The 13,926-nt window shown below is 39.1% G+C and overlaps 1 protein-coding gene and 1 pseudogene across 1 annotated transcript in view; both read left to right on the top strand.

Moving 5' to 3' along the window:
- LOC109024642 (large ribosomal subunit protein eL20-like) overlaps positions 1–7,482 on the top strand; it is a 106,709-nt pseudogene extending 99,227 nt beyond the window's left edge.
- The window catches only part of IL1RAPL2 (interleukin 1 receptor accessory protein like 2), a 1,227,386-nt gene that overhangs the window by 232,580 nt on the left and 980,880 nt on the right, over positions 1–13,926 (top strand). The window lies entirely within an intron of this gene.

The following is a 13,926-nucleotide window of genomic DNA, read 5'->3' on the forward strand; positions in this document are numbered from 1 at the left end:
CTCCCAAAGTGCTGGGATTATAGGTGTGTGCCACCACGTCTGGCATTGTTCTTCCCATTTCTTCTCTCCCATACAGATAACTTAAAATCCTTTATCTCTCCAAAAGACCAAGTACCATTTAGCAAATCCTGCTACCTAAGTTGTAATGATCTCTTCAGCCCCCTGCAAAGTAATGTTTGCTATGACAGAATTACAGTATGTCTGGAAGAGTTTGTACTTCTCTGTGATTTGGTACGAGGCAATTTAATCTACGTGACAAAGGGAGATATCTGATTTGTGGAAGTGCTGCCTCTTTTGATTTCCCTCTGTGCTACTGAAAGAATGGTTGGAATGATAAGAACAGTATTTTTAAAGTGTGTTCTGTGCAATACTAATCTCTGTAGGTGTTTTTTGTTTGTTTTCAGAAAAGGGCTTCTATGGTCAAATAAATTGGGAGATTCATGCTATGATTCCCTCTAGGAAATGTGTTGTGCATGTTAGGATACCAAAAGCTTTGAGCAGTTTAACAGTAAAGGAATCTGTTTAACTTTGTTTAATCTAGCATTTCATAAACTTATTTCCTTTTGGAAGCCCCCTTTTCATATAATACCAATCACTATTACCCTTTAAGGCCTTTAAGAGGTAGATTCATTCTCAAATACCTGCATAGTTCAGATTGCTATGCCAGACAACAAAGCCTCAAGTTAGAGAATTCAGTATTGCTGGTTAGCCTTCTCCAAAATTAAAATTGCTGTGCTAAGACAAAGATAGAATCAGGGCGGTGATGTTTTCTGTCCAAAAAACTATTAAAATGTTACAGTGATTCAACAACATCTTCATTATGAGATAGGCAAACAATGAAAGCGGTCAACACTTATTGCACGCTCAGTATGGGCCAGCCACTGTGCTAAGCGCTTTCTCTTGTTACTTCTAGGCATAACAATGACCCAGCAAGATAGATTGAATGAGTCTTCATTTTAGAGCCCAGGGAACTGAGAGCTAGAGATTATGTAAATCACCCAAGGTCACAGACCTAGTAAGAGGCAGATCTGGGATATGAATTTCCGTCTGTTCAACTCCAGAGTCGATGATTTAGATTTAAAATGTTTAAAGTCAGACTCTGTTTTCTAAGTGGAAAATGGCATTTCAAGAAATCTCAAAATTCTGTATCTGAATAATGTATCAGCTAAGACTCTAAGGCATTCAGGAGGCTGTCTTTTGGTTAAGGGGGGGCTCCACCTGCATCTCCAGAGTCAGTCTAAGTATAATTATAGGTATCAGCAACCTAGAGAACAGCTGGTTCAATTTAAAGTGCCCTAAGGATCACAAGCATGGTTCTGTTTACATTTACAAGCTGATAGGCCAGTTGCTGTGGCTCATGCCTGTAATCCCAGCACTCTGGGAGGCCAAGGCGGGCGGATCACAAGGTCAGGAGATTGAGACCATCCTGGCTAACACAGTGAAACCCTGTCTCTACTAAAAATACAAAAAAAAATTAGCCAGGCGTGGTGGCAGGTGCCTGTAGTCCCAGCTACTCGGGAGGCTGAGGCAGGAGAATGGTGTGAACCCGGGAGGCGGAGCTTGCAGTGAGCCGAGATCGCGCCACTGCACTCCAGCCTGGGTGACAGAGTGAGACTCTGTCTCAAAAAAAAAATTTACAAGCTTATTTTTTTGCCCACTTACTAAGTTCCAAGCCCATTTCCATCTTCTTTCACTGCTGTTCCTTGAGGCCATCTCTTTAAGCCACTTGCTTGGGTGCTTATAAATACAATGTCCCTCAAATGGGTACCTTTAATTGTCCCTCCTAATATCACTAGGTCCCTATCCATTCCTTTTTCATTGCTCTGGAGGGGTAGCTTAAAGCCTTATTTTGTGGACGTAATGAAAACATGTCCACATGCCTCTAGACTAAGCTGTCTACAACTGAAGAAATATGACATCCAACTAATTATAACTTAATTTTATCATACATTTATTATTATATATATGTTCTAAGTATTTTACATGGATCAACTTATTTAATCCTCATGGCAACTCTATGAAGGAGGTACTGTTGTTATCCTCATTTTACAGATGAGAGAACTGAGGTTCGGAGAAGTTAAGTTACTCGCCTAAGATTACACAGCTAGCAAGCTAAGTCTCAAACCCAGGTCTATATGACCTGGTTTGATGAATAATTAACGGTATTATGTGCTATTACTTATTTTATTATACTAGTCTTGCTGCACCTGGATTAGCCTTCCTCCAACCAGAATCTTGCCTTTATTGTTAGTGTGCTCATTGCCTCCTCCCGGCTCTGCCACTTTGGTAAATAGCTGTCTAGTTTGATGGTTCTCCAATGAGCATCAATGTGTATCAGGATTACCTGGAGGCCTTGTGAAAACCTGGATTGCTGGGACCCATCCCTAGAACTTCTGACTTAGGAGGTTATGGAGCTTGGCAGAGGGAGGAGCAGTGAATTTGTATTCCTGACAGATTCCCAGGTGCTGGTCCAGAGACCACATTTTGAGAACCATTGATCTCCTGTTACCACTCAATTAACCAACTCTTCTTAGAAACTGGTTTTCTCTTGAGCAACTCACTGTTTATTAAAACAGAACTAAATGTTTCCATTTTGATTTATTTAAAACATCACCTAAACATGTACATCTCCAAGTGATTTTTAAATTATTTTTAATTGACAATAATTGTGTATATTTATGGGGTACAATGTGATGTTTTGATCTATACACTGAAGAAAGATTCAATCAAGCTAATTAACATATCCATCACCTCACCAACTTATCATTTTTTCAGGGCAAGGATGTTAAAAATCTATTCTTTCAGCTATTTGGAAATATATATTATTATTAACTGTGGTCACCATGAAGTGCAATAGATCACTTAACTTATCCAAGTGATTTTTTAAGAGCAGTTTCACTATACTGTGTCTTGATCGTATTCTTGAACCTAAGTAGTTTGGCATGCAAATGTGATTTCAGGGATTTACCTCCAATTAATTCCCCCAATGGCTTATAGCCCACCCCCACCACCATTCACATCATACCTGAAAGACTTTATGTGCTATTTAACTTGATTAAGGAAATGGTAAATTGAAGCTTATTTACTACAAGAATACTTAGTGACAGGCAATATGGCTTGGGGATTAAGTACAGGGACATTGTAATTAGACTTGGGTTTGAATCTCAGCTTTGCCTAATAACTAGCTGTGTAACTGTGCTCAAGTGAAGTAACTTCTCTGAGCTCTATTTCTTGTACAGTGGGAGATGATAATGAAATCACCCTCATGAGGCTATAAATAAGATTATATATGTATAGCATACCCTATCATGCCAGGTATTTAAAAAAAAAACTAAAGAAATAGCTGGTTTATATTAGTGATTGCAAACCTCTAATCTTCAGGCCTGTGATATTCCAAAAATTGTTGCAAGAGATCAGTGACACTATGTGCACGCCAAAATAAAATCTCAAAGATAGAATTAATAAGAAGTAGCATGTATAGATGTACAATTCATTTCCAATCTAATCTATGTAGATGCTGATTTAATTAGTAAAATACAAATTCACTTAGAGGTATGACTAATGATATGATATGATAACTTTCTGTCATTATGTAGTACATTTTCATCAGCAGATATTAAAAGACCAACTTTTTTGATATTTAAGAAAGATCTTCACACTTTAAAAAGTTGTGAAGCACTGGTTTATCTGAATAGTCTGTTAATGCACTATCCGCCAGCAAAGAGCAGGCCTCTGAAAGAGGGGAGGCCAGGTCAGCTTTGATGAGCAAAGGAGACAGAGGACATTCTAGAGCATGGGGTGTTGCTTAAGGAGAGCATGATGTGGAGGGCTGGCTGCTGTAGTGGGGGCAATCTGAGAAACCCAGGGCCAGTGGGAGGATATTAGTCAGGGAAGAGCAGCGGCAATAATGCCAAGATGTCCAGGGAATCTACCAACCAGCTAATCTGTTCCTAGGTGACTAAGGATTTCAAGTGAACAACCAGCCACACCAATAGTGTATCTAGCTTTAGAGAAGGACTATGCGAATTCATTAGGATAGCAGAGTGTGTCTTCCTGAAGGACTTGGGTTCCTAAAGTGGGAAAATGCATTGTTGCTTTATTCTAATTGCATTATTCAGTCAAATCCTTTCAAAATGATCAGCAAACAGCCCCTGAAATAGGAAAGTATTGGTGGCAGGAGTGAAATTTAGAGTTGTTTTGATAGAATAATTTTCTTCAGGGCTTTGGGCTCTGATTGCTGCTTAGACTGAGTGAAAGTATTGCTGAATAAGGTGCTGAGTAAATGCAAGTTGTCATTAAGAGGACCGTGGCTAGTCTCTTAAATTATATCCATTATTCAGATAAATGTTGCGTGCCTTCCTAATAGTCTGCTTCCTTATCGACTTGAGCATTTAGTTGTTGTTGTTTTTTTTTTGTTTGTTTTGCTTTGTTTTTTTGTATTTATGTAAAAGAAAAAGGGCAAGTGGTACTCATAACATCTTGCCAGAGCTTCATAGATGACATGAGTATTTGTAAATAGGGTTGGAGTTATATATATTTTCCTAGTCTAGAAGTGCAAGCTTAAGTTTGCATTCATTATTTGACACAGTTTGGTTATGGTAATAGTATATGGTTTGGTAGCAGTTTAGGCTTGATTTAGATGAGAAAGGAACAATTGTGTTTCATGTTTTTATTTCTAGGAATAGCTGAATTCAGTTTCATGTAATTGGTACTCAGAACACAGCTATCCAAGCCTTTCTTTATAGTTTCTCTTCCATGTTTCCATTTTTATTTCCACCCATTCCTATATAGGGCATTAAAAAATGTATCTCTATAACCGTTTAAAAACATGTCTGTAAATTTTCTGCCCAGTAGATTTTACAACAAATATTTATTCTCAAAATAGCTTCGCCCTGCAACCCAAAACACTCCTGAATTATTTTGCACTCATATTTACCCTTCCTACCATCCCTTAATAAGGGCTCAGAGAATGCAGACTCATTAACATCAGCCTAAGGAAAACAGCATCACAAAAATCAGTCCAAGGTCAGGCGCGGTGGTTCACCCCTGTAATCCCAGCACTTTGGGAGGCTGAGGCAGGCGGATCACCTGAGGTCAGGAGTTCGAGACCAGCCTGGCCAACTTGGTGAAACCCTGTCTCTACTAAAAATACAAAATTTAGCCGGGCATGGTAGCACATGACTGTAATCTCAGCTACTCGGGAAGCTGAGGCAGGAGAATTGCTTGAACCTAGGAGGCAGAGGTTGCAGTGAGCTGAGATTGCGCCACTGCACTCCAGCCTGGGTGACAGAACAAGACTACGTTTCAAAAAAAAACCAAAACAAATAAAAAAAAAAGAAGAAAGAAAAATCAGTCCACTTTCAAAGAAAAGTTAAAATATGCATTGTAAAACTGGATAGAACTGATTTGTACTCTTTTTTTGTAGTTAATACTTCTATGAAATAATATATTTAATAAATTTTATATGACTATCACCATTTCACATAATTGTTTTCATTGGTGTGAAGGCCCGCACAATTTTAAATCATTTCAGCTGCTGTATGCACAGTTTTGTATTTTGCTTTTTCAACTAACACATCAGTATTTTTCTATGTTTGTTCATAGAACAATTTTCTAATTTTTAATGTTTGATATTCCATCTTGTTTATTCAGCATAAGTTACTTAGCCATTCCCATTATCTGTTGTATTTTAATAATTTGTGAGGTTATTCATTTATTTTCTATTAAAGCAGCTAGGCAAAAGTTTGACTTTACAGTCACTGTCCTCTAGAATATCAATCCCTAAGTGTTTCTGCTTGACTGTTCTACCTCTCCCATTTCTACCTGGGTCAATCTGAATTCTGCCACGTAAAACATGGTTACCCAGTGAAAGATCTTTACACATAGTATATTAGGTTGCTAGGGGAAACTTACAGTAGCAAGCTTTCTGTTTGCTTATTTCACATACATTCTCTCATTCTTCTCAATGTGTCTATAAGAAGGTATTGAATTATTTACAAACACTTGGGATAAAGAAGGAGGATAGGAAGAGTTGCCTGCTGTTGGGGAGGAAGAAAGGAAAGAATAATGGAGGTGATGGATTCATTAAGTTCATAACAAGCTGTCCTTGCAGGAGGTAAGTCTGTTAGGATATCTTCTTTTCCTTCTCCTACCCTAACTCTAAAATTTCGTCTGGACCAACTCTTCTGCCTGAACTATAAATCTCCACCCTGTGAACAGTGTATTAATTTTCAAATATTTCTTGTGTAGGTGAATACAACCACCTTCATATCCACACATGTCTGTGCTCAGTTTGGCAATGAATCACCTTCTAAACATCCAGAACAATCAGTCAGATAAGGATCACCTTTGATTAAGATCTTCTCTGCCAGGCCCTATTGGAATAGGTGCCAGCTTCTCACTACTTAGAGCTCACGATTGTGCACAATGACAGCTAAGATTTGTCTGGGCAGGAACATATTTTTTTCCCACTCTTAAAGTCAACATTTGAGGTGTTTCTAAGTGGAAGAAATTCCCTTTGCTCATTCTGACTTTTCATTCAGTTCAAGCTCTCCATCTTTTGTAAGAAATGTTGTTCTCCATTGTGCTGAAGCATTAGGTTGCTGTTTCCCCAGGCCAATCAGTCTGAAGATAACTTTATGATGCTGCTAGAGCATGATACCATAGTTTATTCATTCTTCCTAATTTCATCAGGGTGCCTGATGCTTGTTAGACAACTTTGGGGATGCAGACTGTTTGGTCCAGCCTTGTTGCAATCAGCAGTTTTTAGCAAGGATTACCTAGACTTATCTTTGAGATCCTTGATAATTTAATCAGTAAAAACACGACATGGCCTTTTGTAGGCCGCAGTGAGTGCAGATAGAGTGCCACAAAGGCCTCTGGCACGCTGGAAAAGTAAAAGGTGGCAGGGCACTGCCTGCCCACTCCCAAATGCTACATGCTTCCCCTCTACCACATGCAAATCTTTGCACTTAGTCATGTCATTGCCAAGTCCCGCTTCTGGTACTTTGTATCTCAGCTAAAGAAGATGAAGAAGTCTTTGGGGGAAATTGTCTTGTGTGGGTAGGTATATGAGCAATTCTGCCTGCAGGTGAAGAACTTCAGCTTGTGGCTGCACCACAACTCATGCAGTGGCACCCACAACATGTACCAGGAATACCTGGACTCGGCCACTGGGGGTGCTGTCACCCAGTACTACAGAGAAATGGGTGCCCAGCAATGTGGTTGGGCCCACTGGATCCAGATTGTGAAGGTAGAAGGGATCTTGGCCAGCAGGTGCCAGCAATCAAACAGTTCCACAACTCCAAGATCAAGTTTGTGCTGTCCCACCGCATCCTGCATTGTCAACACAAGCCACACTTCACCACCAAGATGCCCAGCCCAACACCTTCTTTTAGGTGCAGGGCCCTCTCACTCCTGGTCTGCCCAAATAAGCCCAAAAACTCCCAGGTGCTAAAGAAAATGCCCAGGACATGGTGTTGAAATATGCAAGGAGTTGATACCATGTGGGACATCTGATAACCTTAGTATACCACAATAGTCTTTATTGTCGTGGACACAGAGAAGGAACTCAAAGACTCTTTTTGATGATCCTGACATAATCAGGAGGAGACAGTGAACAAACTTTATTTCACAGGAGGCTCTGATGATGAGTGGTAAATTTAGGATATGTTCAAGATTATTCTGCTTTCCTCCCTTTACAATAAGTCAAGTATTCATTAAGCAACCACTCTATTTAAGACCTTGTGCAAAGCACTATGGGAGATATGATGATCTATTAAATTGGGTTTTCTTCTTTCAAACTTAAATTCTAGTTGGAGTGACAAGATCTGAAAAATTAGGTAACACAGGAGATAAATAGTTCAAGGCAATAATAGAAGAGGTGTCATGAGACAAAACATTATTATCTGACAAATGAATGGCACAGACAAGTGTTCTAGAGGTTGCAAGAAGATAGAGCTGAGAGGCATGCTAATATAGTGCCTTTTTCTCCTGCTGTTTTCTCTGCCTAAAATGTCCAGTGTATACATCCCTCTCCACCTGTAAAATTCCTATTTCTCTTTTGAGATACAGTCATTGCCTATTCAGTGCAATCTTCATCAGCCCACCCAGAGTTAATCACATTACCTCTCATAAGCCCATAGAATCTTAGACTCACTGAGAGTATAAAAGCACATGTTAATGCCTAGTGTTCCATTATTGGAACGCTAAGCATGTGGGAATTATTTATATCCTACTGCTCAAGGTCATCACCACGGTCTGACTGAAAAATTAAATTGCAACCTCAGGTATAAATGGGTTTATTATTCACTGTAATTATTCACTTACACATTGGATTCCTCTACCAGACTGAGACCTTCAAGGGTAGGGGCAATTTGATAGTAATTTATCTTTCTGTCCCAAGAACCTACCTTAGAATTGGACACATAGTGTTCAGTACATTTATTGAAATGAAATGAGTGTAGTGGAAAGAGTACTGGACTTGGAATCAGAATTAAAACTGTCCTGGGCTTGGTAAATGTTTGTTTTTCTGAAATGTGTGTCATGTCACCTCTCTGCACTGAATAAAATGATCTCTAAAGTTCTTACAGCACTGAAAACTGTGCAATCCTAGCCTGGGAGTAGTTATCAAAGGTTTTCCATAATTGCTGTTGATAATAAATAATAATCACAACAGTTAACATTTACTGCATACTTACTATGTGCTAGGCATAGAACATGAATTATGTCATTCAACCCTCAAAATAACCCTATGTGGTAGGTACTATTACACTCATTTTCCAGATGAAGCCAAGACTCCAAGAGGTTAATTTACTAGAAGTCACACAGCTAGAAACTGTTGAAACAGAGACTCTAGTTCAAATCTTTTTGAACCTAGAGGCCTTTGCTCTTAATAGCCACACTAGTCATTCTCAACCCTGGCTGCATATGAGAATCACCAGGGAGTTTTTAAAAAATAGTGATAGCCAGGCCCAACTCTGCAGAGATTCTGGTTCAATTGATCTGGGATGAGGACTAAACATTGGCAGCTTTTAAAAGCTCCCCAGGAGATTCTAATATGCCACCAGGTTTGAGAACTATTTCATTACATTTTTCAGCCTTTGAGACTACACCTGGGCCTTGTAAAGGTTTGCAGTTTAGATGGACAAGAGAAAGAAGGACATTCTGGATGGGAATTCTGTTTAAGCTTTAAGGTGATACACAACTATCTGAATGTGTCTTATTTCTCTGAAGCAGGTACCCTTTGTTGTATCAAAGCTAGTTACAGCTGAGTATATATAGGCCAGACTTAGTTCCTGATGCAATTGCATTTGGAAACAGTTTCAAGAGTTTCCTCAGTTCAGAAAGGGATGGCTTCTGCACTGGCTGCTATTAGGTCGTCTGCCACTCTTCTGACAGAGGTCAACGGGAAAAACTACTTCCTTGTGTAGGGACAGCAGGTTGGTTCTCTTTGCCCCATACAGTAGACTGAAAACCTGTCAGTTTCTAAGCAACCGTTTAAATCTGGAATTCATGAATCAGATTACCTGACTGAGAAAGCCAGAATGAAGAGAATTTTGAAAAAGGCATGGAATGGCTTCCCCCTCCTTTGTGGTACAACACTTGCCATGGGGCTGGCTTTACAGCATTCTTGAAGACATTGTTCTCTGGTCACTGCAGTAAAAGCAGCAGCTTATTTGGGGTTTTGTTGGCTGCTGCTGCTGAGGTTGGGGATAGTTTCCTGAGAATGGTATACCTGAGAGGATAGAGAACAGCAAAGAAGTTGGTAGTAAAGTGATATTACCTTCTGCATGTGGCCATTGAGAGGATTAACTGAGATAATCCACGTAAAGGGGTTAGCATAGTGCCTGGTCCGGGGGTAGTCCTCTGTAAATGCTGTTGGCTGCTTGTATTTCTGTGTATTTGTCAAAACAGGATAGTGATAAGATGGCAGGAAGATGCCAACAGATACAGTTTGAGGTGATGTTTCTTTTATGACAAAGGATTAGAAACTAGAGGGATGGTATGAATAGCAGCAGATAGGGTACCATGCTTCCTGGTGAAAGCATGGTGCTCAGGTTTCTGCAAATTTCCTTGGGGGTATGCAGCTGTGGGTGACACCACTTGCTTGAAATAAGGATTTTGTCAGGATCTAGAAGGTCCTTTTGCCATTTTTACTATATTTTATTTTAATCCTTTCCTGTTACTTCCCGACTATTTTGCAGACTCTGATTACAAATCTACCTACTCACCAAGGTCAAATAAATGACCACAACTCTTTCACATTCTTAAGTATTTATGGGAATAATAGGTGAGGGGAAGCTCACTTTTCAGGAAACATCATTTAGTGGGATAGGCCTGTTTGAGGTCTACCCCTGCAGGGCTCTGGTGATGCTTTGGAATAGGGTTTATCTTTATTTGGAAGTAGTAAGACCTTGGCTTCAAATGAGAAGAAAACATCTCTTAGACAGGAGAGTTTTTTCCTTTGAAAATGCTCGATATACAATAATGCAAACTTGTAAAAATCTTAATTAGTACAGCAATGTATAAGAATTAAAAATCCATGTTCTATTTTCCACAAGCCCACCATCAGTCTCAATCCCCTAGACGATCACGGTTAACTCTTTGTCATGCATCCTTCCAGATCTTTACCCATCCATCTATAAATAAATACATGTACAAAAATAGGATTCCCCTATAGTATATAGTATCTGTTTTCCCTCTCACATAACAATATGTCTTAGAGATTTTTTCTATGTTAATACATTGGTCTCTGTATCTTTTTTTTTTAAAGCAACTATATAATACAAATGGACTTTTGGTTTTGTTCCATTTTTTTTCTTTATGAACAAAACATTTTTAAATAAAAACAGCACTTATGTGTTAATCCAATTCTCTAACTTCATACAGCCAATAAGTGGGGAAGTCAAGATTTGGACCAATGTTGGCCGATTCCAGAACTCATGGTATTAACTGCTAGGCATTGCTGTCATTTCCACAAATTATTTTCACTCTAGTTTTCTAGTGTAGGCAGTAGTTATGAGGCAACAATTAAATCTCAGAGTTGAAAGGAACCTTTAAGACAGGTTATTTAGTTTAACCTCTCACTCTGCAAGCAAATTATTAGATGTTTACTTATTAGGAAAAATCATTCCTGAAACTTTATTTTGGCCAAATAAAACTCCATTAATTTATTTGCATTTGCAGTGGTAGAAACTGTGGGTTGCTTAAACAATAGTTTGTCTTGCCTCCTTCAGATTTTATATCACCATTTTTTCATATTATCATAATCCTGACATAGGTAGAGTAAGCTATTATTATGCCCATTCCATAAATGGGGACACTGAAGATCAGGGAAATTAAGAGACTTAGATTTATACAGTCAGTTGTGGAAGGCCACTTGAATGGCAGGCAAAGGACCTTAGACTTTCCCCTGAAGGGAGTGAGGAGTTATTGAAGACTTTTGAGCAGGGTTGAGGTTATGGGTTTAGGTGGATGGAGGTCAGTAGGTGGTAACATGACAACTGGAAAACATTAGGAATAGGAGTCGCAAGAGCCAAGTTAGCAAGCCAAGTCAGCCATTCAAGTGCAAGTAGATAAGGAGCATGATTAATCTTGATAGTTATCAGGCTTGAAAGGAGAGGATAGATATAAGAAAAAGTAAGAAGACAGTCTTGCTGGAGATGGGGGACTGGAGAGATAAAAGAGGTAAAGATGATTCCAGAGATATTGGCCAGAAGAAAATCAATGTTGGAGGGAAGAGTAGTTTGGATTAGTTGTTGAATGCTGGCAGTTAGATATTTAAGTAGAAATGCGAAGCAATCTTTGGAAAATGTAGGACTGGGACTTGGGTGAGAGCAGTTCTGAGGTTCAGCATCAAGAGTGGTCTACCTTCACAGAGCTTTTCACACACTCAGGACATTAGGTCTGAAAAGGGATCTTAAAAGTCATGTACTTGAGGTCCCTCATTTTACAGATAAGACCAATAGATGATATAAATTGCCTAGGGCTTCACACAGTTCCTGAGAGGTGATGATAAATCAGATCTTTTGAGTCTTAGTTCTTTACTTTTACCTGAAAATGAGAAGTTGCAAACTGGTAATGGACCACTGATAGTTATGTTTGGCCAGTAGGGTTATATTACTGTTCACAAATACTTGATGCCTCTCTCTGCTCCGCCTTCCCCTTAACATCAACCTTAGCCACATGGCTTACTTTGGTCAATGAAATGTGAGCTGGGTCAAATGGTATTTCTAGTTCTAGATCCCTGAGGAATTGCCACACTGACTTCCACAGTGGTTGAACTAGTTTACAGTCCCACCAACAGGGTAAAAGTGTTCCTATTTCTCCACATCCTCTCTAGCACCTGTTGTTTCCTGACTTTTTAATGATTGCCATTCTAACTGGTGTGAGATGGTATCTCACTGTGGTTTTGATTTGCATTTCTCTGATGGCCAGTGATGATGAGCATTTTTTCATGTGTTTTTTGGCTGCATAAATGTCTTCTTTTGAGAAGTGTCTGTTCATATCCTTTGCCCACTTTTTGATGGGGTTGTTTTTTTTCTTGTAAATTTGTTTGAGTTCATTGTAGATTCTGGATATTAGCCCTTTGTCAGACGAGTAGGTTGCGAAAATTTTCTCCCATTTTGTAGGTTGCCTGTTCACTCTGATGGTAGTTTCTTTTGCTGTGCAGAAGCTGTTTAGTTTAGTTAGATACCATTTGTCAATTTTGTCTTTTGTTGCCATTGCTTTTGGTGTTTTAGACATGAAGTCCTTGCCCATGCCTATGTCCTGAATGGTAATGCCTAGGTTTTCTTCTAGGGTTTTTATGGCAATTCCTCAGGGATCTAGAACTAGAAATACTGTTTGACCCAGCCATCCCATTACTGGGTATATACCCAAATGACTATAAATCATGCTGCTATAAAGACACATGCACACATATGTTTATTGCAGCACTATTCACAATAGCAAAGACTTGGAACCAACCCAAATGTCCAACAATGATAGACTGGATTAAGAAAATGTGGCACATATACACCATGGAATACTATGCAGCCATAAAAAATGATGAGTTCATGTCCTTTGTAGGGACATGGATGAAATTAGAAATCATCATTCTCAGTAAACTATCGCAAGAACAAAAAACCAAACACCGCATATTCTCACTCATAGGTGGGAATTGAACAATGAGATCACATGGACACAGGAAGGGGAACATCACACTCTGTGGACTGTTGTGGGGTGAGGGGAGGCGGGAGGGATAGCTTTAGGAGATATACCTAATGCTAAATGACAAGTTAATGGGTGCAGCACACCAGCATGGCACATGTATACATATGTAACTAACCTGCACATTGTGCATATGTACCCTAAAACTTAAAGTATAATAATAATAAAATAAAAAAAAGAAATGTGAGCAGAAATAATATGCATTATTTTTGAGATGAGCATTAAGGCAAAATTTAAGTGTATAATCCACCAGATTTTCTTTTCCTTCTATCATGAGGTCATCAATATTCTAGATAGAAGTAGCTCTGTCAGGTTGAGCCCCAGACTGAACATGATATGGAACAGAGACACAACTTACCTATGATGGGAGATGATATGCGTAGCAAAAAAAACTTTTGTTGTAAGCTAAGATCTCAGGGTCATGTGTCAATGCAGCATAACCTAGCCTGTCCTAACTGATGCAGCCTACAACATTCTGAAAAACTGAATCAGTGGCTACCATTAAAAAATTTGGAGAGTTAACAGAAAAATCCAGACTTCGGGTTTCTGATGAGAAATTGGAAGAGGTGGCAACATTTAGCCAACTTACATACACATGGCATGAATTGTCTGAGGCTGCATAGCAGTTCTTCCCTTAGAAATTTGTGTTGAGTGTAGTTTATACCCAGTATCCACTATTCCTAATTGTATCTTATGCCCACCCATTTTTTCTTT

Source organism: Gorilla gorilla, chromosome X (assembly GCF_029281585.2).
Source record: "Gorilla gorilla gorilla isolate KB3781 chromosome X, NHGRI_mGorGor1-v2.1_pri, whole genome shotgun sequence".
Lineage (NCBI taxonomy): Eukaryota > Metazoa > Chordata > Mammalia > Primates > Hominidae > Gorilla > Gorilla gorilla.